A 21,053-nucleotide genomic window follows, 5' to 3' on the forward strand; every position below is an offset into this window, starting at 1 on the left:
ACTGGCCCAGAACACAGTATCTTGTACATTCTAATTTGGAGAAACTCTTTTTTTATGTAAACATTTCTGATGTCAGGAAAACTTTTTGAAATTCAGTTTCAACCCTCTTTTTTAGTCTCATGTCTTCGTTCCTCACAGTAGAGAGCTGGGAACATATTCTGTATAATGGACTGTTATGGAATAACCTGCCTACTGGGGAAATGTCCTCCTTAACCCCCTCAGTTAGTGTCTGTGCCCTAATATACGAAGGGTTATAACCCTAACATTTTAAACATTTTTATTTTATCCTGTATATTTTAACTAGGAATGTTTTTTTATCACACATATAAATGACTACCCTTTTTGTTTTCAAATTCTACTAAGCTCTTGGCCTCACTCACATCATGTGGCACAGAGTTCCTCGGGTCAATTATGTTTCGAACAGTAAAGTATTTAATTCCTTAGTTTTAAATTTGTTTCCTTTATCCGGCATTGAATATCACCTTGTTCTTGATTTCTGGAGAAAAGCGAATGAAGCCAGCTGAACGATTACCACTTCTCTATACCGGGCACTGCTTGTGACACTGGGACCTCTTGCTGCCAAATGCCAGTGGGCCTCAGGGGTGCATCAGAATTGTAGGAATCCCCTGGCTCTTGTCTTTACATTCTGGTTCACCAAAGAGTGTCATGTGAGCTCTCTAATAAAAGCTCATGTCACACTTGTCATCAACATCATCGTGAAAAACACATACAAATTTTGTGTAAGGAGTGATGTACTTATACTGAAAATTATGTACTTAAGGCCTGTGTATAGGAACTAGTTACCAGCAAATGTGAAAAACAGGTTTTCTTTCAGGCAAGAAATGTTTATTTATGTGTCTGTTTACATGTAAATTAAGTATTGTCTGGTTAACAATGGGCTTCCATTCACTAGTCTGATCCAAATGCTAATGAAGGATTATGAATTCTTCAAAGAAAGAAAAGTAACAGGAAGATTAGACAGCAGGGACAGGAGCTAGAGGAACCTTATATCTTGAGGTGCACATCAAAGGACTGTGCTGGTATATTTAGGGGTACAAAGAAACACCCTAGTGTAAGCAGGGGAATGGGCCCGCTATTGTGTGGAACTTTCCTTGCTTATACACTACCCCAGTAGAGTTGACTAGCAAAAGGATCTGAGTCCCTGCTCCCACTCTCTTTACCCAGAGGCCTACCTGACCTCAAGGGCTCCCCTCCCACTCTCCTGTGTGGTGGGGTCCCTATAACTCCAACAAGGCTGGGCCCAGGATTCCTGGGGCTCAACCCCCAATCTTGCCATGGTCTTTTAGGGCAGGGGCTAGGATGTCCCCACTCCGGGGTACTAACTCTGCACTGGGCACTTCCCTGACCCACTAATCATTGCATACAATGCAAAGCAATACAATTTATTAAACAAACAGCAATCAAAAATCAAATAAAATATAAGAAAAGTGGAGAAAGGTTAAAGGAAACACCCAACACTGCCTCCTGGCACGGGACACCACAAACAGTGTTTCTGGGGTGTAAGGGAGGTTCACAGTCTGTGCTACATGTTGCAGGCCCACTCTCTAGGCCCTGGCTATGCTGCAGGGATGCAGAGAGTCAGACACTTGCTCTGGCAGTAGCCACACACTCCCAGGGTCTCTTTCGCTCTCCTCAGCTGCTCACTGCACCCGGCTCCAGACGACACCAGCCCCAGCTCCTACTCTGCTCTGCTCAGTGCAGCTGTGCTTGGCTCTGCTTAGCTCGGCTCTCTGGGATGTCCCTCTGGCTCTGCTGCTGTGGGCCAGCACAGCACAGCTCAGCTCCCTGGGCTCCTTCTCTGGCCTCCGTATCCAGCTCCAGATGGCTCCAGTCCCAGCTCCTGCTTCACTCTGCTCAGTGTAGCTGCACTCGGCTCGGCTTGGTTCAGCTCTCTGGGATACCCCTCTGGTTCTGCTGCTGTGGGTCAGCTCAGCTCAGCTTTCTGTGCTCCTCTTCTGGCCTCCCAGCTGATGGCTGCTTTTTCCTTAGCTCCAACCCGCTCTGCCCAAGCATGCCCAGGCAGGCAGCTCCAGCTCACACGGAGGACGGGGCTTCCCCCACCCTCCTGACTCCCTCATTGGCCTGCCCGCCCTGTCAATCAGGCTGAGCTGAGTTGCCCTCTCCCCACTGGCCCTGGGGGCTGTTTCTGCTTCAGGGTCCTGCTTACTCAAGAGATGCCAACCAAAAAGACCCACTAAGTTTCAGTAAGGGGCTAATAGACCCCTTACACTAGCATCCTTCACCTAGGAAATAAACAGACCGTAAGTTTGCTTTATGAAAAAGGGATCTAAAGCAGGCTTGGCTGAAAATATTGGAGATAACTTTGGGTTAAATAAGCTTCTTTATACAAGAGGATAACTTGTTAGTTAAGTTTCATCTCTAGAAAGCATGTAATGTTTTTATTTTATATGTAACTATTTATTTCCAATGTTCTTGGTTCACTATCACTTGAATCTCTGTTCTTTAGTAATGAACTTTCTCTTTTTTCACTATAAATATATCTAAGTGCTGTGTGTTCAGCAGGGCTGTGTTCTGAGGTATAACTAGAAAGCTGTAGTGTACTGTTCCTTTGGGAACAGCAGGCCTGGCAGTTCTGTGAGTGTTCATTGGATAAGGGGCTTGACACTACAGGAAATGCTCCGAGGACTGGAGTGTGTGTATGTGTGTGTGCTATAGCTAGCCTGTACAGCGACAGCAAGGCCAGAGGTGACCTGGAAAGTAGTGCTTGTATTGCTAGAGGCTCATGGTTTCAGCAGGCACAGACAAGACTTCCTCACACTAAGGGCAGATGGAGGTGAGATGCCTCACAGACCTGAGAAGCATCACATTGTTCTATCATGTCTCTTCACTTATTCATCTCTTTTAACAGTTCCAGATTTTTCAATATTTCTACATATGAAATTCTCTCTATTTCTCTTCATTTTTGTTGCTCATTTTGGGACCCATTCTGTTTCTACTCTATCTTTTGGAGATAGTGTGGTCACAGCAGAACATGGTATGCCACTATAAATAGTCCCATCAATTTATTTAATGCTGTTATTATGTTTTTACTTTTCCTTTTATCCTATTATTTATTCATCCTAATATTTTGTATTCATTTTGACCACTAGATTTCCCTGAAAAGAGATCTTTTTTGTACTACACACAATGACAGCTTGATCTTTGTCCTGAGTGGTTACAATTAATTTAGAACCCAGCAATATGTATGAGGAGTCAAATTATTCTTTCCAATGTGTCAGGGCCCATGATGGGGAGGTCTGACTTTGTGATTGGAGCTAAGGTGGAGTAAGGGTCACAGTCCGAAGTCACACCAAAACCAGCGTCCAGTCGATCCAGACTCAGTCACTGGAATCAGGACAAGGAAGCAGGAACAAGGTGTGGTAACAGGAACAAGGAGCAGAAACCAAGTGAGAAGGTAGGAATAAGTATCAAGGTGTTTCAACAGAAGCAGGAACTAAGCAAGGAGGCAGAACCTTGGTCTCAGGAGGCTGATCAGCAGCAGGCCTAATGATTAGTTACTCAGACAAGTGATGGGATAGGAACAGGAAGCGTTATGCCCAGGGGGGTCCAATCAGCAGTCTGTTGTTAGTCACCTGAGACAGTTGGCGCTGGGGTCTTAGCTGAAGTTTGAATGGCTGACTTTGTGGTGTGGTGCCACAGAGGGTAAGGCTGTGGCTCAGCAACCATTCAGGACTGGGCTTGAGATACCTGAGACCATTCTCCTTCCCAATGTGATCTATGGGGTCAGGCTCTTTGCAGGATGATTCCTGTGGAAGGCCTCTACTTTTTCAGAGGGAAGCACATGTTGAACTGGCTCCCAAGAGCATTCTTCAGGCCCATAACACTCCCTCCCTGAGTTAATTAGATATTACAGTGTCCCTCTACACATTTTTAAGTCCAGAAAGTTGTAGATGATGTACTCCTCATGGCCTTGTTGTAGAACTGGAGATGGAGCAACCAACTAAGGACCGTGCTTCTCTTGACCTGCTGCTCTCAAACAGGGAAGATTTGGTAGGGGAAGTAGAAGTGGGTGGCAACCTAGGCAGTGACCATGAGATGGTGGAGTTCAGGATCCTGACAAAAGGAAGAAAGGAGAACAGCAGGATACGGACCATGGACTTCAGAAAAACAGACTTTGACTCCCTCAGGGAGCTGATGGGCAGGATTCCCTGGGAGGCTAATATGTGGGGGAAAGGAATCCAAGAGAGCTGGCTGTATTTTAAAGAAACCTTATTGAGGGCACAGGAACAAACCATCCTGATGTGCAGAAAGAATAGCAAATATGGTAGGCGTCCAGCTTGGCTTAACAAAGAAGTCTTTGGTGAACTTAAACACAAAAAAGAAGCTTACAAGAAGTGGAAGCTTGGTCAGATGACTAGGGAGGAGTATAAAAATGCTGCTCGAATGTGCAGGAATGAAACCAGGGAGGCCAAAACACAACTGGAGTTGCAGCTAGCAAGGGACGTGAAAGGGAACAAGAAGGGTTTTTACAGGTATGTTACCAACAAGAGGAAGATTAGGGAAAGTGTGGGCCCCTTACAGAATGGGGGAGGCAACCTAGTGACGGAGGATGTGGAGAAAGCTGAGGTACTCAATGCCTCTTTTGCCTCTGTCTTCACAGAGAAGGTCAGCTCCCAGACTGCACTGGGCGGCACAGAATGAGAAGGAGGTGAACATCTCGCAGTGCTAAAGGAACAGGTCCAAGACTATTTAGAAAGATTGGACATACAGAAGTCCATGGGGCCAGATGCAATGCACCTGAGGGTGCTGAGGGAGTTGGCTGATGTGATTTCAGAGCCATTAGCTATTATCTTTGAAAGCTCGTAGCAATTGCGGGAAGTCCGTGATGACTGGAAAAAAGCAAATATAGTCCCCTTCTTCAAGAAAGAGAGGAAAGAGGATCCAGGGAATTACAGATAGGTCAGCCTCACCTCAATTCCTGGAAAAATCATGAAGCAGGTCTTCAAGGAATCCATTTTAAGGCACTTGGAAGAGAGGAAAGTGATCAGGAGCAGTCAATATGGATTCACCAAGGGAAAGTCATGCCTGACCAACCTGATTGCTTTCTATGAAGAGGTGACTGGCTCTGTGGATGTGGGGAAAACGGTGGACGTGATATACCTTGACTTTAGCAAAGTTTTTTATATGGTCTCTCACAGTATTCTTATCAGCAAGTTAAAGAAGTATGGGTTGGATGAATGGATTATAAAATGGATAGAGAACTGGCGAGAGCATAGGGCTCAACGAGTAATGATCAATGGCTCCATGTCTAGCTGGCAGCCGGTCACAAGCGGAGTGCCCCAGGGGTCAGTGCTGGGGCCGGTTTTGTTCAACATCTTCATTAATGATCTGGAGGATGGGGTAGATTGCACCCTCAGCAAGTTTGCAGATGGCACTAAGCTAGGGTGAGTGGTAGATACCCTGGAAGGTAAGGATAGGATACAGAAGCATCTAAACAAACTGGAGGATTGGGCCAAAAGAAATCTGATGAGGTTCAACAAGGACAAGTGCAGAGTCCTGCACTTTGTACGGAAGAATCCCATACACAGCTACATACTGGGGACCGATGAGCTAGGCAGCAGTTCTGCAGAAAGGGACCTGGGGGTTGCAGTGGATAAGAAGCTGGATATGAGTCAGCAGTGTGCCCTGGTTGCCAAGAAGGCTAATAGCATATTGGGCTGCATTAGTAGGAGCATTGCCAGCAGATCACGGGAAGTGATCATTCCCCTCTATTCGGCATTGGTGAGGCCGCATTTGGAGTATTGTGTCCAGTTTTGGGCCCCCCACTACAAAAAGGATGTGGAGAAGTTGGAGAGAGTCCAGCGGAGGGCAACAAAAATGATTAGGGCGCTGGAGCACAAGACTTATGAGGAGAGGCTGAGGGAACTAGGCTTGTTTAGTCTGCAAAAGAGAAGAATGAGGGGGGATTTGATAGCAGCCTTTAACTACCTGAAAGGGGGTTCCAGGGAGGATGGGGCTAGGCTGTTCTCAGTGGTGGCAGATGACAGAACAAGGAGCAACAGTCTCAAATTGCAGTGGGGGACATCTAGGTTGGATATTAGGAAAAAGTTTTTCACTAGGAGGGTGGTGAAACACTGGAATAGGTTACCTAGAGCAGTGGTGGAATCTCCATCTTTAGAGGTTTTTAAGCTGCGTCTTGACAAAACCCTCGCTGGGATTGTTTAGCTGAGGTTAGTCCTGCTTTGAGCAGGGGTTTGGACTAGATGACCTCCTGAGGTTCCTTCCAACTCTATGGTTCTATGATTCTGTGGAGGTAGTGCAAGCAGGCTGGGGAATGGATTGTCAGTGAAAGCTTTCAGGAGGAAGATGTGGAATACTGTATGGACCTTCCATGATTGAGGGAGCTGTAATTCAAATGCAACCAGACTGATCTGACAAGTAATGGTGAAGGGGCCTGCATAATGATGATCTAATTTGTGCACCGTCTATAAGTATTTAGTGGATGACTACACCTTTTGTCCTGCTTTTAGAGGCTTCTTGGCAGCATTTGACATCATGGTGTGTGTAGGGTCTTGACTGCTTCCAAGTGCTCCTTTAGGTTGGCTTTGTCATGACCCATGTGTCTCAAACCCACAGAATTCATGGGAGCATCCACACTCCAACTGGCAACCTGCTGACAATCACTTATCTGGGACTCACGAAGCCTCAATATGAGACTCCACCCCTGAGGTCCAATTGGTGGAGTCCCAGAGCAACTGATTGGCCCTACTTAAGCCAACAACAGGAACAGGAAGCTGTCTAAATAACTGGGCCCTACCCTGTTCTGGACTGTGTGCCTTGTGCTTCCTGCTCCTGTGGCTTGATTTCCTGTTATCCCAACCTGGCTTGACTCCTGGCATCAGATTTGTTATTTCTGACCTCCAATTTGTCTCTTGCCTCTGATTACCTGGCATCCTGACCCAGACTGACTTTAGATCCCAATTCATGGTTCTGATCTCCATTTCCTCTCCTGGTTCTAGCCTCCCAGTATCCTGACTCAGCCAACTGATGACTGTGGACTTGGATTCTGACTACTAGGTCTGGCTACCAATAACCCAGTCATGACAGGTTTCAGTTACATAAATGGTTATTACCAGATCAGAGGCAGTGGGAACTATTGTGCACAAGGGAACAGAGGCATGGAAACATGGACAAATACTATAGCTAAAGCAGAAGGGGATGGATGAGGTAGACGTATGCTCTGCATTGTTGTAAGCAAATTCATCTAACAGGAGTAATGCAACCCAGTTATCTTGATAGTGGTTCAGGAAATAGTGCAGGCATTGTTCGAGCAGCTGGTTGACTTGTTCTGACTGGCCATCCATCTGAGGGTGATATGTAGTGGATGCATAATGCCAAATATCTATGAGATGAAACACCTTCTTCCAGAACCTGAATATAAAATGAGAGTCAGAGTCCAAGGTAAAATGATCAGGAAGTGAAAGATGCGCAATTAGGAGACATGCAGTAATTTCTGCAGTTGAGAAACGTGCACACAGTTTAAAATGTGCCATTTTGGTAAGCTGGTTCCTGAGACTCAATATGGTTTTGTAGCTTTCTTATTCAGGTAATTCCAGTATAGAATTGAATGTTATGCAAGACCAGAGCCAGGAAAAAGTCTCAAATAGCTGCACTGGGGTGGGTCTTTGTCTGAAAACAGGTGTCACAGGACCTGACATAGGACCAGACCTTATCCCACATTTGTGGCTACCAGAACAAGAGGGATACAGCATGCAAATTTTTGGATTGTCCAAATTGACCTGCCCAGGACATGTCAAGTTGTATGTGCAGAACCTCCAGTCCTGGGTAACTGTTGGAAACGTAAAGGCAGCTATTGACATGGAGGAGGTGGTTGACCCAGGAATAGTGGCATAGGGTGGACTGAGGAGACTCTCCTTGGATGATGTTACTAGTTTAAATAAAGGGTCATTAGGGAGGGATGATAGAAGCATAGTGAGAAAGTCTGAGGATATGGACACTCAAATGAAATTATGTGACTTTAATATGCCAGGTAATGGTTCTTTGGGGTTAGTGGGATCTGTATAGTATTCCCCTTTTCATGAAAGGCATCAGCTTTGCTGTTCTTGTTGCCAGGACAATATGTGATTGTGAAATTGAATTCTGAGAAGAATAGGGCCCAATGTAACTGCTGTTGATTCAGTGCCTTGGCACATTGTAGGTTGTCTAGATGCTTATGGTCTGTTAAAAATAATATGTGGTGTTTGCTCTTCTGAAGGTTGTGTCACCATGTCTCAAATCCAGTCTTGATTGTGAGTGACTTCTTGTCTGCTAGTTCATAATTATGTTTAGCTGGATTACATTTTTGTGAAAAATACATACAGGGGGTCCCTGTTCTTTGGGTAGTACTGCCCCAATGTCTACATCAGAGATGTCAGCCCTAGGACAAAGAGTTGATCAGGATCAGGGTGGACCAATACTGGGGCAGACATGAAAGCTATCTTCAGGCATTTGAAGGCTTGGCAGGCCTCTAGAGTCCAGTGAAACCATGCAGGTTTTTGGATGATAGCAGTTACAGGGGCTGTGAAGTCTGAAATAAACCTCCTGTAAAAATTGGAAAACCCCATGAACCTTTGGATATCTTGGATGCGCCGGGGTTCTTCCCATTCCTGAATTACAGATACCTTCTGAGGGTCTATCCGTAGTCTATCTGTTGACAGGATGATCCCTAAAACTTCAACAGAGGATTGGTCAAATCTGCACTTTTTCAGTTTTGTACATAACCTGTGCCTGTGGAATTGTGAGAACTTCACGAATGTGGTGTTTGTGGCTTGCTTGATTACTGGAATAAATGAATATTCTAAATATGCCACCACAAACTGGTCTAAGATATCTCAAAATATGTCATTGATCAGATGCTGGAAAGTGGCAGGTGAATACCCAAGTCAACTGTATTCAATCCAAGAGTTCCTAAATTAATGGTAAGGGGTACTGAGTGCATATGGTTATGTCATTAAGTGCCCCGTTGGCCACACAAAGCCTCAGAGAGAGCCATCTTATTTTTTTTTTTAACAGAGTACTGGGGCATCTGCAGGGGGAGCAGCGTGAAAGATGAATCCTTTATCTAGGTTTTCCTGAGAGTAGAGTCTAAATGCTGCTAGCTCTGGTTCAGACATGCGGTATATATGCCCAAATGAAACTGTGGTCAATGGGACAATCGTACATATGATGCAGGGGTTGCAAGTCTGCCTTGCATTTTTTGAAGTAGTCTTAGCACTTCACAGGAAGACATGGTTCATCGAGGTCTCATTTCTGGGTCTGACTGGGTTGCCCCCATTTGGGGAATATCTGTGTTCTCAGAGTGGTAACCTCTGGCTTGGTTTGCAGAGGTCTGAGTTCTGGAACAGTATGGCAGTTCTTCCTAAGAAGCTCGACAGGAAGGATATGGCATGTTAGAACCATAGAAAATGGGGGCCATATTAGGCCAGGGTGCCTCTAAAATCAGGGTGAAATGCAGCGAGGAAATAAAATTAAACTTTAGTACTTCCCAGTGTTTCCCAATTGCCACTTCCAATGGCATGGTCTCCTGTGTAACCAGACCCAAAGCTAGTGGAAATCCAGCTGCTGTTTATCCCGGGTAACTGAGGGTTATCTGGAAGGCCGAAGACATAGGCCATTGAAAAATCATAAAATAGTCCCCCATTCTAGAATCAATCAAGGCCTGTTGTATGGGATAGTCCTGCTCGACCTGCAGGATCCACAGTTGCAGAGGAATCTGTAGAAGGGGAAACGGATGAGGAACTCCTCATTTAACATAATATTGGGGTTTGCCCCTGGTGGTAACCAGGCTTGGGACCCTACTGAGTGGGAGACTCCTTTTCCCTGTCATCAGGTTAGCATGGGTTTTGACAGGATATGTGGATACTGCACGCACTGCTCCTCCATAGTAGAAAATAAGGTTCTCTCATCTGCATTCTCGCTTACCCAGACTTGACCGAAGCCAAGCTTGCTTTGGCCTGAGGGCTGAGCCTTGGGTAAGTGCAGGAAGCAGGTGGGGCCCTCCTACTTTCCAGTTGCTTTTTGTGCAGGCTGGTGTTTATCCGAATACACAGATCCATAAAGGCTTTTAAACTAGCTAGAGTATCCACCCATGACAGCTCATCTTTTAGTTCTTCACAAAGACAGCACTGAAGCTGATGGACAAGTATCGCAACATTCCAGCTACTGTCAATGCCAAAATATCTGAACTGGGTGATAAGAAGAGGCTATCCCCAAGGTTTGCCAAAGTTCTCGTAAGGCGATCTCTGCCATGCGGGTTTTTTGAGGGTCATCGAAAATAGGGCCTGTAAGAATGAGTCTCATCAAGGTCAGCATCAGGCGATCCTGCTCTAGAAAGGAAGAGGCCCAAACCAGGGCTTCCCGGTAAGCAGGCTCAGAACTAGCCCCACCGTCACTTGATCTGTACATATTCCTTGAGCTGGAGCAAGACAGGAATCTGCATTGGGTAAGGAAACTGCCAAACTTACTGCAGGTGCCATCATATCTTTCCAGCAGAGGGACTCAGGGGCCTGTCACTCAAGCTGTAGCTTGCTCCTGCAAGAAGTAATTTTTCTTCTCTAGTTGCAGTGCTTGGTCCCTCAGTATCTGTTTTTCTGCTCTTGAGGACTCATGGGCCCATGGGGCAATGGCAGGGGGAGAGCCCTGGCAGTGTCCAGACTTAGTGCACAGGTTCAGCAGCAAGTTCATCCTGGAGGAGACCAAAATGGTCTGCACAAGCTGCCAGGGCCCATCATGGAGTGATCTGACCTAGTGGGTCAGAACTGGGGTGGAGTCAGAACCGCAGTTGGAAATCATACTAAAGGGATCAAAGCCGCAGTCAGAGTCTGAAGCCATTCCAAGGGTCAACCTGGAGTCGGAGTCAGAATCAGGAGCCATGCCAAGGGTCAGTGCTGTGGCTGGAGTCAGTAGCTGCACCAGTCAAGCAGGTATGTTTCCAATGGGGCCCCAAAGAGGTTCCTGGCCCTAAGCAATTTAACATTTTTATCAATGGCCTTTAAGAAAACATAAAATGATCACTGATAAAATTTGCAGATGACACAAATATTGGGAAAGTGTAAACAATGAAGAGGACAGGTCACTACAGAGTGATCTGGGTTGGTCGGTAAACTGGGAACAACAAACAATATATATTTAAAAACATATACATTTAAAAACAGTTAAATGTAAATATATGTATGGACTAAATGGAGTTGAAAAGAGGGAGACCAAAGTAGACCCCAGTAGACACTGCCCCAGATGTATGGGCTTGATCCTGCTTGCACTGATGTCAATGACAATTTTGTCACTGGTTTCTTTGGGAGTCAATTTGGACCCAGTATCTAGAAATGGAAGGTGGTAAATCATAGAGAATAACTAACAATTGTTTTTCTTCCTTTTCCATCCCAGATTGCTTAAACAGGTTTGCAGAACAGTGCCTGTAATGCACATTAATGAGTGCTGAACCCATCTAGTAGTCACCTAATAACCCATTTAAAATTAATAATACAGAAACAGCTTCCTCATATCAGTGGTAAGTGCACACATGGATGATATGGGAGCATAGGTAGTCTGTACTAACTGTCAAACTGCCAATATGCCTGAATTATTAGCCTTCAACTCCCTCTCAATATCATCCAGCTACAACAGGAAACTCTTTGAAATCACTGAAGCTTTGATTAAGGCATTGATCTTAGCCAGGGAATTAGAAGATAAATTAAGTGTATCTGAAAATAATTACTTTAGAGTTAGCCTGACATCCATACAGCTAAACTGGAAAGAGTCACTTTCATCAGCACAGAATTGAAATAGAAAATTAGATTTCAGCGAGACAGAAAAGCTTACAGCTTCTAATACTGGAAAACATATACTTACAAAATTGACAATAGAAATTGTAACAAATCTTGGACAATTGCAATACAATATGTTGCCATCTCTTTAGGACTTTTACATAAAGTTACAAATAAAAGGCTACTAGCTCAATGACTTGGAAACATTTCAATGCAAGTCATTGGGGCTCATGTCCACTGTAATAGGATTGGTATAAGACTCTAAATAGAATAAAATAGACACATGTATTGGGGAATGGCTTTGAAATACTCCCTTCCTTAGTAAACCACTGGCACATTAAAAGTGATGTGCTTAAGCTCCTAGGAAAACCGTTGTAGACATTTTCTGTACTTCCAGTATAAAAACTTTCCATAAAACCATAGGAGAATGTGTTGTAGAAACTATTATTTTAAATTAGGGAAAGGATGACTCCACTATTTATTTATTCCATATTTGCACTGTGTAATTGAGAGCACAGACTCACCCCTCATTCTTATAAAAACAAGGTAAAATTCCATTCTCCTCCTTCCTTGCCCCTGCCATATTGAATCTCCACCCTTAGAGCAAAACCATGAATTTGTATTCGTTTTTCATTCAGAAATTCACTGTTCTCATAGATTCATTTTTAAATTCCCAGCTAAAGCACATTTTTGTTGTAAAAGAATAGTTTTTAATCTTCAAAATCTGCCTTTTGATTTAAAAAAAACCTCTATATAGAATACTTTACAGGGAGAAGTAAGCTTGGGAGCTCCTGTTTTAGGGAACAGAATGCAATGGTATTCAGAGTCATAATGGTTGAACAACATCTGGACATGAAAAGCAGCTGGTGTGAAGAGAATTGAAATATATAAGTAGAAAAGAATGAAAGACAACCTTTGATAGAAAGTTGGCTGACATTATTAAAACGATATTTTCATAGGAACGTTTAAAAAATCCCATAAACTCGTAATTAGTTGAAAAATTCAGCCATGCAGTTTTAAATGCCCGGCAGGAAGAGGTGTCTTCTTTATAGAAACTCAGTGCTATTTAGTGGAAATCACTCTGCAGGGCAGGAAATCCCCTGCAGGGTGGGTGAGATTTTGCATCTTCTGGGTTGAAAGTGTAATCTTTATGAAACGCATTCCAATTAAAAAAAAACAAATGGGAAAGGATAAAAAGAAGGGAATAATAATGAGTAGTAAACACAAGGAACATATGCATCAGATATTCACAACTGAAATGAATAAGCAGTTGCTAGGTTTTGTAGCAGTCAGGAATAGCAAGTTTTATTTATTTCCATATTTTTCAGATGATTTGGAACCATCAGAAAGCATCAAGTTGCATCAAGTTGTGCAAGAGTTATCTATTAACCCATGTAACCTGAATTTTACTATTCTCATGGTCTATTTTCTCCCTTTTCACTTTTCCTCCTTTTGTTTGTCACACTCACATGTAGCATCATGTTTCAAAGTAGGCCCCTATCCTGTAATGTCGGATCATGGCCTTCAGTTGAAAGCTTCTTAAGTCAAGGACTTTGTCACCCATGTGTTTACAGTGTGCTCAATATAATGGTGGCCTGAACCTGACTGGGGTTAATGGACTTGATCCATTACCCATTAAAACTGATGGCAAGACTCAAGCTCTATGGGCACTATCATAATACAAATAATAAACAATAACAATCAATAATGAAACCATCTTGGCCATAGGTGGCACAATATCTATTTACAAATGTCTCTCATTTTTCTGAGTTGTTTTCTTGCCAATCAGTTTATTCCATGATCTATGGGCAGGCACTGTCCTAATCAACATTGTAGAATTTTGCTTAAAACTAGCATATGGGAGGATTATATGATATGTTTTCCTCAAAGACCCCAGGTTTTGTAGGTGAGTGATATGAAATCTTTGTTGGCATTTCTGCTCTATAAAAGTTGCAAAACATAAGAACTAATTAGTTGTAAAGGAAAAAGAAATTATTTTATTTGTGAAATGCACAAGAACCCAAGAAATCACAACTATGGATCCCTCTCTCTCATTCTCTCTCTCGATAGATGTGCCAGAACTCTCTGTAGCCGTCTTTAAGGCTTAGTATAAGTAAGACCATTGTATTCAGATCAATTCACCTTTGGCCATCTAGGGCTCCCTTTTCCCCTTGCTCTTTCTTTCTGGATTACTTTTCATTTGCTTTTTGCCCATTATTTTTAGCAGAACAGTTGGCTTTTCCCCTGAGCCACTGGATCTAGATCTACTGTTTTAACTTTGTTCTCTAGCAGACACTTGGTAAAGAGCACTATATGAATTGATAAATAAATCAGTTTTAAAACCCTGGAGGATCTAAGTGGCATTTGGTAAAATGTGGGAATTCTATGGGCTAGTCTATGTAGTGCAATGAGTATCAGTTACTAGAGGCAAAGAAAAGGTCATCTTTTTTGTAATGCAAAACTTTTCTTTTTCAGGGAAATTGTGAACCTAGTACATTGGCACCAGACAGAGAGTACTTCCTGCTGAAAATGTTGTCAAGTCACATCACATCATTAGTTCTAAGCACTGTTATACACATAGAGAGAGAGTTTAAAAAAATTCCCAAATCTGTATGATGTGACTGAATGATAAAATGCTAATGTAGCAGAATTTAAAGTATTACTTGTTCTCACAGGGAAAACCAGTATTAATTCCTATAAGACTCTGTTTCATTTTCCTGTCATATCTGCATTTTGGATTGTCCTGTACTTACCATGGCTTAGCTGAATTACATAGGCCTGTTAGTCATGTAGGTTATATGAAAATAGTATTCAGCTGCTCTCCCAAAATACTTTTAGGGGCCAGATCCCCAGTTAGTGTAAATCATCATAGCACCATTGAGGACATCACTGTATCTCTCAAGGATTTTAGTATCTGTAGGTCATATACCATTAAAGAGGAGGTTGTCTGGAGCAAGAAGAGATGACTAGATACCCTTAAAAGAAACAGGTTAATCTTCAGAATTCTGTTGGATTTGGTACATATTCTCCCTTTCATGCATAAAAAAGACAGCTCCATGTCTCCTACAGTAGGATGCTGCTGCTGAGATGTCATTGCTGGTGATCAGGTTAACAAAAGAGCAGAGGCCATCCCTTACAAGCAAACTGGTATCCACAGCAATAACAGAACCCTTTCTTCTGGTTTTCAGCTTGTGAGTACTCCCTTAGCACTGCACATCCTCAGAGGCAGTTAGTTACTCTGCCTCACTCTCTGCTGAGTAACCACTGCCCATGGTCACCAAGTAGCAGCCAGGAATAGCTCTGGTCTTGGTGGTGGGTGGAGGAAAGTGGCATGGTCACCCTTGCAAGTAGTTTTCCCCTGTTTCCAGAACAGAGAGGGAGAATGGAAGGCAGGGATTGAATGACTGGAACTGGAGGGGGATGGAGCAGAAGAATGATAGGAGGAAAGGAGAAATAGTTGGGAGAATGGGAGAGGGAAAATATTTCATATCTTGTGCCAATGATACATTTTACATGATGTATGTATGCATATCAAAGACGGAGTAAATATTAATAGATTAATAGATTCATGAAGTTTGAGTCCAGAAGGGACCATAAGATTATTGAGTCTGCCCTCCTGTAAATCATAGGCCATAACATTTAATTCTGTTATCCCTTTATTGAGCGCAATAACTTGCATCAGACCACAGCATATCTTGTGTTGGGCTAAAGTATATCTTCCAGGAGCAGTCTTGATTTGAAGACCTCAAGAGAAGGAGAATCTACCACTTCCCTTGCAAATTTTTTCCAATGGTTAATCATCCTTACGGTTAAAAATGTATGCCTTATTTTAAATTTTAAATTGGCTTCAGTTTCCAGTAATTGGAACAGAGGGGCGGCTAACAGAAGGAGAAGGAGGGAGTTTGCCTGGGATCTGTCCGAGAGGAGCCAAGGTGAGTGCTAAGTGAGGGGAGCTGTGTTGTGTGTGCTGTGCTAGAGGAGGGAGTATCTGAGATACCAGTTGTGTGGCTGGTGCAAGTTACAGCTGACTGTGTGTGTGTGTGTGCTTGTGACTGGTGCAGTCACAGGGACCGTTTGGCAGGTGAGGGTGTGTCTGATTGGTTGATTGGGAGTGCTTTGATCCAGGTGGGCTTTGAGGGGTTAATTGCGGGGGCGGGGCTTTGAGGGTTACTTGCAGGGGTGGGGCAACTGCCCCAGCCTTATAAAAAGCAGCCAGCTGCGAACCAGCTGAGTGGCGAACAGAGGGGCGGCTAACAGAAGGAGAAGGAGGGAGTTTGCCTGGGAGTTCCCCTGAGGAGAGAGCCCACTGCAGGTTTTTGCCTTTCAGACGTTGCTGAGCAGGAAATGGAGCATCTGAGGAGGCTTTCAGAGCAAAGATATGGAGAGGGACCAATCTGTTGTTGTCACCTGCACTGGATGTGCTATGTTTGTCTTCCTCCCACAGGATAGAGATGACTTCCTCTGTACCAAGTGCAGGCTGGTTTCCTTATTGGAAGAGAAGGTTAAAGGACTGGAGGCCCAAATATCAACCCTGTGTTGCATTAAAGAAAATGATGTCTTTCTCCATCAGGCACAGGCACAGTGTAAGGAAGATTCAGAAAAGGCCGGGCAGGTGAAACTGAAGAACGGGGAAGAAAATTGGCAGCATGTGACCTCCCGAAGAAAGAGAACCCATGTGCCCACCATGCAGATAGAAGTAAGGAATCGTTTTCATCCTCTCTGCACAAGTACTACGGCGGAGAATGATTTGGAGGACCCTTCGGAGGGAATGGATCAGAAGGAGACCCGTTTGATCAGAAGGCAAGGGATACATTCTCCTAGGGACGGGGGTTCCACGACCACCATTCCCAAGAGGAAGAGAAGGGTGATGGTGGTTGGGGACTCCCTCCTAAGGGGGAAGGAGTCATCCATCTGCCGTCCGGACCGGGATACTAAAGAAGTGTGCTGCTTGCCTGGAGCTAGGATTACAGATGTGACGGAGAGACTGCCAAAACTTATCAAGTCCTCAGACCTCTACCCCTTCCTACTTCTCCACATGGGCACCAATGACACTGTCAAGAATGATCTTGAGAGGATCACTGCGGACTATGTGGCTCTGGGAAAAGCGATAAAGGAGTTTGAAGCGCAAGTGGTGTTCTCATCCATCCTCCCTGTTCAGGGAAAAGGCCCAGGAAGGGACCGTTGCATTGTGGAAGTAAATGCGTGGTTACGCAGATGGTGTCGAAGAGAGGGCTTTGGATTCTTCGATCATGGAATGTTGTTCCAGGAAGAAGGATTACTAGGAAGAGACGGGATTCATCTAACGAAGACAGGGAAGAGTATCTTCGCAGACAGGCTGGCTAACCTAGTGAGGAGGGCTTTAAACTAGGTTTGACGGGGGACGGGGACCAAAGCCCGAAGGTAAGTGGGGAAGAGGGACACCACAAGGAAGCAGAAGGAGGAGGGTGCAGCAGTGGAGGCCTCACGTTTCATACTGTGAAAGTAGGCCAATCGGCTACTTATCTCAAGTGCCTGTACACAAATGCAAGAAGCCTGGGAAACAAGCAGGAGGAACTGGAAGTCCTGGCACAGTCAAACTACGACATGATTGGAATAACTGAGACTTGGTGGAATAACTCTCACGATTGGAGCACTGTCATGGATGAGTATAAATTGTTTAGGAAGGATAGGCAGGGGCAAAAGTGTGGAGGAGTTGCACTGTATGTAAGAGGGCACTATGACTGCTCTGAGCTCCAGTATGAAACTGGAGTAAGTCAGCTGAGTGTCTCTGGGTTAAGCTTAGAAGCAAGAACAATAAGCGTGATATCGTGGTGGGTGTCTGTTATAGATCACCAGACCAGGAGGATGAGGTAGGTGACGCTTTCTTTACTCAACTAGGGAAAGTTTCCAGTTCACAGGACCTGATTCTCATGGGAGACTTCAATCACCCTGACATCTGCTGGAAGAGCAATACAGCAGAGCACAAACAATCCAGGAAGTTTTTGGAGAGTGTCGCAGACAATTTCCTGGTGCAAGTGCTGGAGCAACCAACTAGGGGCAATGCTTCTCTTGACCTGCTGCTCACAAACAGGGAAGATTTGGTAGGGGAAGTAGAAGTGGGTGGACAACCTAGGCAGCAGTGACCATGAGATGGTCAAGTTCAGGATCCTGACAAAAGGAAGAAGGAGAACAGCAGGATACGGACCATGGACTTCAGAAAGGCGGACTTTGACTCCCTCAGGGAACTGATGGGCAGGATTCCCTGGGAGGCTAATATGAGGGGGAAAGGAACCCAAGAGAGCTGGCTGTATTTTAAAGAGACCTTATTGAGGGCACAGGAGCAAAGCATCCTGATGTGCAGAAAGAATAGCAAATATGGTAGGCGTCCAGCTTGGCTTAACAAAGATGTCCTTGGTGAACTTAAATGCAAAAAAGAAGCTTACAAGAAGTGGAAGCTTGGTCAGATGACTAGGGAGGATTATAAAAACACTGCTCGAACATGCAGGAATGAAATCAGGAAGGCCAAAGCACAATTGGAGTTGCAGCTAGCAAGGGACGTGAAGGGGAACAAGAAGGGTTTCTACAGGCATGTTTCCAACAAGAGGAAGATTAGGGAAAGTGTGGGCCCCTTAGAGAATGAGGGAGGCAACCTAGTGACGGAGGATGTGGAGAAAGCTGAGGTACTCAATGCCTCTTTTGCCTCTGTCTTCACAGACAAAATCAGCTCTCAGACTGCTGTACTGGGTGGCACAGAATGGGAAGGAGGCGAACATCCTGCAGTGCTGAAGAAACAGGTCCAAGACTATTTAGAAGGATTGGACATACACAAGTTCATGGGGCTGGATGCAATGCACCTGAGGGTGCTGAGGGAGTTGGCTGAGGTGATTTCAGAGCCATTGGCTATTATCTTTGAAAACTCGTGGCAACAGGGGGAGGTCCCTGAGGACTGGAAAAAAGCAAATATAGTGCCCTTCTTCAAAAAAGGGAGGAAAGAGGATCCAGGGAACTACAGACAGGTCAGCCTCCCTTCAATCCCTGGAAAAATCATGGAGCAGGTCCTCAAGGAATCCATTTTAAGACACTTGGAAGAGAGGAGGGTGATCAGGAACAGTCAACACGGATTCACCAAGGGAAAGTCATGCCTGACCAACCTGATTGCTTTCTATGATGAGGTGACTGGCTCTGTGGATGTAGGGAAGGCGGTGGATGTGATATACCTTGACTTTAGCAAAGCTTTTGATACAGTCTCTCACAGTATTCTTATCAGCAAGTTAAAGAAGTATGGGTTGGATGAATGGACTATAAAATGGATAGAGAACTGGCTAGAGCATAGGGCTCAGCGAGTAGTGATCAATGGCTCCATGTCTAGCTGGCAACCGGTCACAAGCGGAGTTCCCCAGGGGTCGGTCCTGGGGCCGGTTTTGTTCAACATCTTTATTAATGATCTGGAGGATGGGGTAGATTGCACCGTCAGCAAGTTTGTGGATTACACTAATCTGGGGGGAGTGGTAGATACCCTGGAAGGTAGGAATAGGATACATAGTGACCTAAACAAACTGGAGGATTGGGCCAAAAGAAATCTAATGAGGTTTAACAAAGAAAAGTGCAGCATCATCCACTTAGGAAGGAAGAATCCCATGCACAGCTATAGACTGGGGACCGACAAGCTGGGCAGCAGCTCTGCAGAAAAGGACCTGGGGATAACAGTGGATAAAAAGCTGGATATGAGTCAGCAGTGTGCCCTCGTTGTCAAGAAGGCTAATAGCATATTGTGCTGCATTAGGAGGGGCATTGCCAGCAGGTCACGGGAAGTTATTATTCTCCTCTATTTGGCATTGGTGAGGCCGCATTTAGAATATTGTGTCCAGTTTTGGGCCCCCCACTACAAAAAGGATGTGGACAAGTTGGAGAGAGTACAGCGGAGGGCAACAAAAAGGATTAGGGGGCTGGAGCACAGGACTTATGAGGAGAGGCTGAGGGAACTGGGCTTGTTTAGTCTGCAAAAGAGAAGAATGAGGGGGGATTTGATAGCGGCCTTTAACTACCTGAAAGGGGGTTCCAGGGAGAATGGGGCTAGGCTGTTCTCAGTGGTGGCAGATGACAGAACAAGGAGCAATGGTCTCAAGTTGCAGGGCAGGAGGTCTAGGTTGGACATTAGGAAAAAGTTTTTTACTAGGAGGGTGGTGAAGCACTGGAATGGGCTACCTAGAGAGGTGGTGGAATCTCCATCTTTAGAGGTTTTTAAGCTGAGGCTTGACAAAGCCCTGGCTGGGATGATATAGCTGAAGTTAGTCCTGCTTTGAGCAGGGGGTTGGACTAGATGACCTCCTGAGGTCCCTTCCAACTCTAATATTCTCTGATTCTATGATTCTATGTGTCATAGATTAAAGAGCCCTTTAGTATCCAGTATTTTCTCTCCATCAGGGTGCTTATGCCATGTAATCAAGTCAACTCTCAATCTTATTTTTGATAAACTAAACAGATTGAGCTCTGTAAGGCTGTCACTGCAGATAATTTCCTCCAGGCCTTGAATAATTTTGTGGAACTTTTCTGCACCCTCTCCAATTTCTCAACATTCTTTTAATATGTGGACACCAGAACTGTAGACAGTAATCCTGTACCAGGCTCACTGAAGTTATATACAGAGGTAAAATCACTTCCCTACTTTTCACAACTCCCCAGTTTCTACATCCAAAGATTAACGTAAGAACATAAGAATGGCCATACTGGATCAGACCAATGGTCCCTCTAGCCCAGTATCCGGTCTTGTGACAGTGGCCAGTGCCAGGTGCTTAAGAGGGAATGAATAGAACCAGTAATCAACAAGTGATCCATCCCATCACCCATTTCCAGCTTCTGGCAAACAGCAATTCCTGCTCATCCTGGCTAAAAGCCATTGATAGACCTATGCTCCATGAACTTATCTAGTTCCTTTTTTAACTCTGTTATAGTCTTGGCCTTCACAACATCCTCTGGCAAGGAATTCCACAGGTTGACTGTGCTCTGTGTGAAGAAATACTTTCTTTTGTTCATTTTAGACCTGCTGCCTATTAATTTTATTTGGTGACCTTAGTTCTTGTGTTATGAGAAGGAGTAAATAACACTTTCTTATTTACTTTCTCCACAACAGTCATGATTTTATAGACCAGGAGTAGCCAAACTGTGGCTCATGAGCCACATGTGGTTCTTTTACAGTTAAAGTGCGGCTCGCAGAGCCACCTATACCTCCCCATTCTCCGCCTACCAGACTGGGGTGGCAGCTCAGAGCTT

Source organism: Emydura macquarii, unplaced genomic scaffold (assembly GCF_026122565.2).
Source record: "Emydura macquarii macquarii isolate MOO-44397 ecotype Brisbane River unplaced genomic scaffold, CSIRO-AGI_Emac_v2 contig_320, whole genome shotgun sequence".
Lineage (NCBI taxonomy): Eukaryota > Metazoa > Chordata > Testudines > Chelidae > Emydura > Emydura macquarii.